The sequence below is a fragment of the Sprattus sprattus genome (assembly GCF_963457725.1).
Source record: "Sprattus sprattus genome assembly, chromosome: 21".
Lineage (NCBI taxonomy): Eukaryota > Metazoa > Chordata > Actinopteri > Clupeiformes > Clupeidae > Sprattus > Sprattus sprattus.
In genome coordinates this window covers 17,647,835-17,656,222 of record NC_137919.1, presented here as the reverse complement: position 1 = coordinate 17,656,222, position 8,388 = coordinate 17,647,835, and the positions used below count along the sequence as shown (strand labels likewise).

Below are 8,388 nucleotides of genomic sequence, written 5' to 3'. Positions count from 1 at the left end.
CGGTGAATGCAAATGGGGTGAGGTGAGTGAGGACGCAGGTGTGAGGGATCCATGCTCCCATGACTGTGAGTGTGGTGCAGGACAGTGACACGCAGGCGTAAGAGATTAGTACTCTGGTGAGAGTGAGCGAGTAGGAACCGCGGTGGGCGTGGCTGGTGCAGGTCCGGGCTCTGACGTGACAATGGTAGGGGAGGATTACTAGGCTACAAGTTGGGTAAATAGTGGTCGCTAGGTGGATAGCAAGTAACTATGTTAAGCTAGCTAATAGCCAACAGGGTATTATATAATATAGGCTATTCCTAGCATTAGAGAAACCTTCCGGGAGGGGATCAAAATTGATAAAAGTGTTTCCACATTTATTCCAATGTAAAACAAATCCATATTCTTGATTGCAGGCCTAACCAGTCAGAAACAGAGTCAGAACCAGGCAGCTCAGTTGTAGTCAGCACCCCAAGTGGTCTGACCCAAGTAGGAATGCGTAACGAAGATGACCAGAGGCGAGGACCAGGTTGAGGTGATTCCAGTCAGTGATACAGAGCAGGACGATGAGCGACAGCCACTGAAGCATTATTCATTGTGCACACACCCACCACTTCTGAAAAGTGTAAGGTTGATTAAATAAACACTGTTTGTATCGATAACAAACATCTATGTTTAGTGTGTTTATTAGATGCGGGTAGTAGAGTACACTAGGGGGGTCCATAATAATATCTTGCACCTGGGCACGTCGTTACTACGTTACGCCACTGAGTCTTACGGAATAAAACCTGCATCCAGGGAATAGCAGTAGTTTGGACCTCTGATGTGAGAGGTAAAGTAGGTAAAGTAAAGTTGGTAAAGTAGCTATTATTGCAAGTCAGTATTATTGCAAGTCAGGTTAAGGATCTTTTGGTTTGTTGGTTTTTCTGAATATTATTATTGTTAAATGTTAAAGTTCGTCTGTCTGTCACCTGCCGGCAGCTTAATAAAATCTAAAACCCTTTTTTGGCTTATTGAAACATCCTATCCTGGTTACTGCCTCTGCCGCTCAACAACCTACTTCAAACATACAAACAAGCATACATAAACACTTACCAACACAAAGGTTTTTTTGTCTAAAGGGAAATACATTTAAAAAAAAAAAATAATCCTTTTCTCTCTACAGCCTTGGAGAATGCGATATTACAGAAGAGGGCTTCAGTTCTCTTGCATCAGCACTGAGATCAAACCCCTCACACATGAGAAAGTTGTGGCTGTATGGGAATAAAGCAGGGGACTCAGGAGTGAAATATCTTTCTTCTCTTCTGGAGGATCCCAACTGTAAACTGGATACATTAGAGTGAGTATCACAAGACCAAATACTGAGTTGCTATCAAAGAATTTGATAGTGAAAGTGAACTGTCATGCTCTTCACATGTAAAGGGATGATAATGATTCAGCAGTAAAGTCACTCTCCTTTTCCATCCTAACAACACAAACACACACACACACTTACACTCACTCATTCAAAAGATTATTTATTAAATGATTAAATCAGCTACTTACAAAAGTCAGTAAGTGGGAAGCAAGGAAGAGTAAAGCACAATGTAGTGCAGATCATCACAGTGTATGTGTAGTGCAGATCAGCATAGTGTATGTGTAGTGCAGATCAGCATAGTGTGTGTGTAGTGTAGATCAGCATAGTGTTTGTGTGTGTGTAGTGTAGATCAGCATAGTGTGTGTGTAGTGTAGATCAGCATAGTGTGTGTGTAGTGCAGATCAGCATAGTGTGTGTGTAGTGTAGATCAGCATAGTGTTTGTGTGTGTGTAGTGTAGATCAGCATAGTGTGTGTGTAGTGCAGATCAGCATAGTGTAGTTCAGATCAGATCAGCATAGTGTGTGGGTAGTGCAGATCAGCATAGTGTAGTTCAGATCAGATCAGCATAGTGTGTGGGTAGTGCAGATCAGCATAGTGTAGTTCAGATCAGCATAGTGTGTGTTTAGTGCGGATCAGCATAGTGTGTGTTTAGTGCAGATCAGCATAGTGTGTGTGTAGTGCAGATCAGCCTAGTGTGTGTGTAGTGCAGATCAGCATAGTGTGTGTGTAGTGCAGATCATTCTAGTGTGTGTGTAGTGCAGATCAGCATAGTGTATGTGTAGTGCAGATCAGCCTAGTGTGTGTGTAGTGCAGATATGCCTAGTGTGTGTGTAGTGCAGATCAGCATAGTGTATGTGTAGTGCAGATCAGCCTAGTGTGTGTGTTGTGTAAAAATGGCAGAAAGGGAGCTGAGGACGAAATGTGCTGCAGCCAGCCCCAGTAGCTGCAGGACCAGAGCAAGCAGAGAACAGAGTGAGCTCAACATCAGGAACAGTTTTAAAGTGTCCTGCCAATCGGCTGCCATCTAGCCACATTGGCCAGACCAGACAGCTCCCCCTGCAGACCGGAGGGAGCGGAACAGTTCAAAGTCTTACTATGACTAGGGTTTGAGTGAGGCAGACCCTTGACGGCAAAGCCGGGCGTGACACACACTGGTGTGTATCTGCAAAGCAGACTGTGTGTAGAGCAGCAAATACAGCAGTAAAACACTTCTTACCTTACTCCCTTCCCATCTTTATCATACATAAATACACATACACACGATATCAAGAAAAAACATTGACAGTAACATTTTATTATCTTAAAGGTAACACAGAATATGTGTCCTTTTTTCTCTACTGTCTGTCGTGCTAAACTAAAGTGTGTATCACTAGAACAAGTACTGACTGCTGACAGGGAATTTGACAGTGACAGGGAATTTTTATGTTCCCTCTCTCACACACACACTCGCAACAAACAATATAGAGACACACACATTTCAAATCATTTTAAAACACAAAAGCATTAACTGTATTACACTCACATACTGCACTTTGTACATTTATAATCTCCCCTTTCAGAAATATGGATGTGGTTCATTTTGATGTCTTACATGTCCAGCATGCACAGAACACATGAGGTTATAACTGTGTCCCTCAGCTGACCTAATAGTCTTTTCTTCTTTCTCTCTACAGCCTGGAACGGTGCAGTATTACAGATGAAGGCTTCAGATCTTTACTATCAGCAGTGATATCTAACCCATCAGCCCTCAGACAGCTTTACCTGTTTGGGAATCATCCTGGATCCTCATCACTGCAGCGGATCTCTGAACTTCAGATAGATCCCAACTGTAAACATATCAAAATATATATATAGACTCTCATTAATCAATTCACATTTTGTTTCACATTGAATATTCCTCTACATTGTGTATAAAACAAATACTTCAATCTGATATTAAAATTATTTCTCTTTAGTTACTGGAATGATTAATGACACAATGAAATCACTGCATATATGATATATACAGTGCCTTGCATAAGTATTCGCCCCCTTGGATGTTTTACCCTTTAATTGCTTTAATAAATCAGTCATGGTCAATATAAGTTGGCTTTTTGGACAAAACAATTCACAAAATAGCCCTATTTAATATCAAAGTGAAAACAGATTTCTACACAGGTATGTAAATTTAAAAAAATATGTAATGAAAATAAGTGATTGCATAAGTATTCACCCCCTTTAAATAGACTGACCTAATTCAACAGAGGTCCAGCCAATTGGTGCAAGAAGTCTCACAATTAGTGAAATGGGGATCAGTCTGCAGTGAACGTGATTGTAGTATAACGACACCTGTGTCTGGAATGTCCATTCACTGGTCAGTATTCAGTAATCAGTATTCCTGACTACTGTCACACCATGAAGATCAAAGATCACTCCAAGCAACTCAGAAAAAAGGTTATTGAAAAGTATAGGTCAGGGGAAGGATACAAAAAAATGTCCAAGGCACTAAACATCCCCTGGAATTCTGTTCAATCCTTCATCAAGAAATGGAAGGAATATGGCACATGCGTAAATCTGCCTAGATCAGGCCATCCTTACAAACTGAGTGACCATGCAAGAAGGAGACTAGTAAGACAGTCTAAGTTTAATCTGCACCAGTAGTTAGGACTAACTCACAACTGAGAGTGTGTATGTAGTTGGTAACTTCACTTAACACTGAGCTAACCGGGAGAGCGCACCGGAAACATGCAGGCAGAATCGCAAAAGAGACAGAACAGTTGGAGAAAGCGCAGATACAGTGTAAACAATAACGCGCCAGCAGACTGGTGTGATCACCTTTCTTTCTCACACCCACCCCTAACCTGTGTGAGAGAGCATGTCAACAGGTCACTGCATTACAGCACACAATGACTCAAACTGTAATAAACATTTATTGAAATCACATACAGGCAAACAAACTAAATGCTAGCTGGGCAGGCCTCAAAAGGAGCTGTGTTAAATCTACACCAGCTACGCATATGAGAACGGTATGGCATTGTGCATTCAAGGAGCAGTGTAATAAGGCAAAGAGTCCACCACAAGTCCGTGACATCATCACCCAGACGAGGAGCAGGCTAGTAAGGCAGAGAGTCCCCCACAAGTCCATGACATCATCAGTCAGACGAGAGGGCTGGCGGCGCTGTGCCTTGGTGAGGGAGGCACAACATCGGTGTCAGCTTGAGAAGTCTCTGGGGACCTCCTGTAACTCACAGGATAGGGCCACGGAGTAGGGGTGTTGACCCATCAGAGTGGGCACCGATGCTATTTCGGGGGAGCAGGTGGAGGGGGGATCTGGGGGGATACCACCTGGGGCATAGTTGGAGACATCGGATCGTCATCGGATGCGTCATCGTAGCTGGTTGCACGGCTGTCATCGGGGCAGATGGCTGGAACTTTGAAGCAGTCACTTGTCTTGACATGGTAAAGTCTCTAAGCTGTGATCCAGCAAATTATCACAGACCACACCAGAGGCCCTCGACCGTAACGACGAGGTATCAGTCCTGGCTGCATGATCTGTTATGCTCCACGTGTAGATAGACAAGATCACCAGCCTCCATTGAAGTGGGGACTAGGGCCTTTCCCTGAGGGGCTTTATATTTATCGCTATAAGGGTGATTCTGTACCCGCTTGCCATGCTGCAGCCGTGTAAGCTCCTCATCAGCCACAGGCAACTGAGTGCAGGTGAACTGGTCTCTCTGTGTCCATATCTTTCAGGCGGACATGCCGGGTGAACGGATTCTGAAGTTCAGGCAAGCAGTTGCTATGGCTACAAGCATGGCTTATAATGGACCAGCACGTGGTTGCTGCAGGGTTTGTATTGGGGTTCTTGGCTCACCCTAGCTTTAATGACATCCTGTGTTGGGCAAGAACCAGGGCCTTAAAGGCAAGGGCCGTATCTGTCTGGATCATGGCAAATGGACCATTTAGAGGGCGTAGCTGGACGCATAGTCACCTGAACAAGAGACCTGAACAAGTCTGCACTGAAAGTAGTGTTGTCTGTTTAACCAAGTGTTTCCTATGCTTCAGCTAAATAAAACAATTTTCTTTGAAGCAGTCACTCATTTTAGGAGCATTTCTGTGTCCTAAACTAGACCGGAAAAAAAACTTTAATCAATGTGTATATGTGTGTGTGTGTGTGTGTGTGTGTGTGTGTAAACACCTGCCTTTCAGAGGCGTCCACTCATGAAAACTCACATTTCTAGTAAGGGCACTACTCACTAACTCAGCTACACCTGTCCTAGTCAGGGCACTGTGTGTCACTAACTCAGCTACACCTGTCCTAGTCAGGGCACTACTCACTAACTCAGATACACCTGTCCTAGTCAGGGCACTACTCACTAACTCAACTACACCTGTCCTAGTCAGGGCACTGTGTGTCACTAACTCATCTACACCTGTCCTAGTCAGGGCACTACTCACTAACTCAGATACACCTGTCCTAGTCAGGGCACTACTCACTAACTCAGATACACCTGTCCTAGTCAGGGCACTACTCACTCCTCTCCTCTACATCCTCTCCATGTCTTACCTGCAGATCCACAGAGCCGCCTGCTCCCTCGCCCTGTTCGTCTCCAGCGCCACCTTCCTCAACGCTCCTCTGTGATGGCCCTCATGTCGCTGGAGCGCTACGTGGCCATATGCTTCCCGTTGCAACCAATCAGCATTGCCACGCCCACCGCCACTGCCGTCGGTCTCATCATATGGTTTCTAGGGGGTGTGAACGTGGTGATTGACATCCTGTACGCAGTCGCCAGAGATGGCAGGTTCTTCAGTGAGAGCATGTTCTGCACGCGCGAACACATCTTCATGGCTACATGGCAGGCCGACGTGTTCCAGGGATTTAATGCCTTCTACTTTGTCGCTGTGATGGTGATCATTGTCTTCACCTACAGTACATCAGTGTGATGGTTGTAGCTCGATGTGCCTCCAGTAATAAAGAATCGGCAAAGAAAGCCCACAGGACTCTCCTGCTGCACCTCATCCAGCTGGGCCTGTCCTTTAACTAATTTCTTTATGGCATTATCGAGAGAGCCTTGGCTATGACCAGCAGCAGTCGTCTGTTCATGGACCTGTGCTACCTGAACTATCTCTTTGTTCTCATTTTGCCCCGGTGCCTGAAACCCCTGATCTACGGCCTGAGAGAAGATGCTGTTCGACCCTTATTCCTCTACTATGCCAGGTGTGGAGCCCCCTGATCTACGGCCTGAGAGAAGATGCTGTTCGACCCTTATTCCTCTACTATGTCAGGTGTGGAGCCCCCTGATCTACGGCCTGAGAGAAGATGCTGTTCGACCCTTATTCCTTTACTATGTCAGGTGTGGAGCCCCCTGATCTACGGCCTAAGAGACGATGCTGTTCGACCCTTTTTCCTTTACTATGTCAGATGTGGAGCCCCCTGATCTACGGCCTGAGAGAAGATGCTGTTCGGCCCTTATTCCTTTACTATGTCAGATGTGGAGCCCCCTGATCTACGGCCTGAGAGAAGATGCTGTTCGGCCCTTATTCCTTTACTATGTCAGGTGTGGAGCCCCCTGATCTAGGGCCTGAGAGACGATGCTGTTCGACCCTTATTCCTCTACTATGTCAGGTGTGGAGCCAAAAGGTCAAGCCCTTTGTAACCACACACTGAGAACATCATTTGGGTATCTGTGACATTCTACTGACTTCCTGGCTTTTTGATTTGTTAGGGAGGACTGATCTTTGAAAATGTTTTAACACCAGTACATTTACGATCGATTTGAAAATGTTATTTGTTTATAAAGCTGCCAGTTCCATCACACTCTGCTGCCTGTCTTCTCTGGTCAGCCAATCAGTTGCTTCTCCCAAAGTCCAAAAGTCCTCTCTATGGCAGAGGTGGTGTAGACACACACACTCTGAAATTAACCTCTGCATTTAACCCATCCAGGGAAGTGACACACACACACACACACACAGTGAAGTGAAGTAACACTAACCCGGAGCAGTGGGCTGCCATTGGAGGCGCCCGGGGAGCAGTGATCGGGGTTAGGTGCCTTGCTCAAGGGCACTTCAGCCGTGGATGTGGGCATGGGAGAGCAGTGGTCTACCACTTCCCCCGCCCACATTTGTCCTACTGGTCGGGGATCGAACCGGCCACCCTACGGTTTCCGGCCTGAAACCCTAACCAGTAGGCCACGGCTGCCCCATAAATAGGTCAATTTAAAAAAGAATTTAGAAACACTGTTTATGACTTAAGACTGTATTAATCAAGTGCCATGTATTTGAAATTGCCTGTATGAAACAGGTGGATATGTAAGCAGGAACATGGCTTTTCTGTGTGTGTGTAACTTAGATTATTAGGTGCTGACACCACTTAGGGTTCAAATACACATACGCGAGCAAATGCATTGATTCCTATGGTACGGCGTGCTTTGCATGTGCGCCCCTTCTCCACCACGCGTTGCGTCTTTGAAGCGTTTTTTTAGGTGCGCAGGGCAAGGCAGGGAAGCGCACCGCTCGTCAATGTCACACTCGGCCCAGGCAGCCAATCAGATCAAGCAACAGGCGGGCTTAACTACTTTATCACTTATTTCCTGTTTTGATGCTGGAAGATGTGATATGATTAAGCAATATATCACGAGTGGAAGTGGGATTATCCCTTACCTACCCCACTCCCACGAGTATTGCTTTTATAAAACAATACTACAGTCAACAAATTAACATTTAAACTCAAAAGGTTCCATTTTTAACGTCAGATTTTTGAAAGAACGGTTTTCATCAATGCGCTTTCATCGCGGAGTGATTATTATTAGCTGTGAAAGCAGGACAGAGAGCAGGACAGAGAGCCAAAGCACACATCTAAAAGTTTTCAAATGTTGAACTGAACTGTTCTAAAGTGTCCAGCCTAAATCCTGTCCGCGAGATCGGAGAACAGCAGTTGGAAAAAGTCAACTAGATCAGTTTACACAAAAAGGAAAGGCAACACTGAAAGTCAAGTAGAAATCTCTATGAAGTCTGAACGAGTCGAATGATTCCCCATCAGCAGACACGTTCACCCATCACAGGGCCCATGACC

The 8,388-nt window shown here is 45.2% G+C and overlaps 1 pseudogene across 1 annotated transcript; it reads left to right on the top strand.

Moving 5' to 3' along the window:
- The first annotated feature begins 4,613 nt into the window (after window positions 1–4,613).
- Window positions 4,614–6,550, top strand: LOC308382146 (odorant receptor 131-2-like; annotated as a pseudogene). The gene is made up of 3 exons: window positions 4,614–4,775; window positions 5,070–5,104; window positions 5,763–6,550. The product of its transcript is annotated as an odorant receptor 131-2-like (transcript).
- The last annotated feature ends 1,838 nt before the right edge of the window (window positions 6,551–8,388 follow it).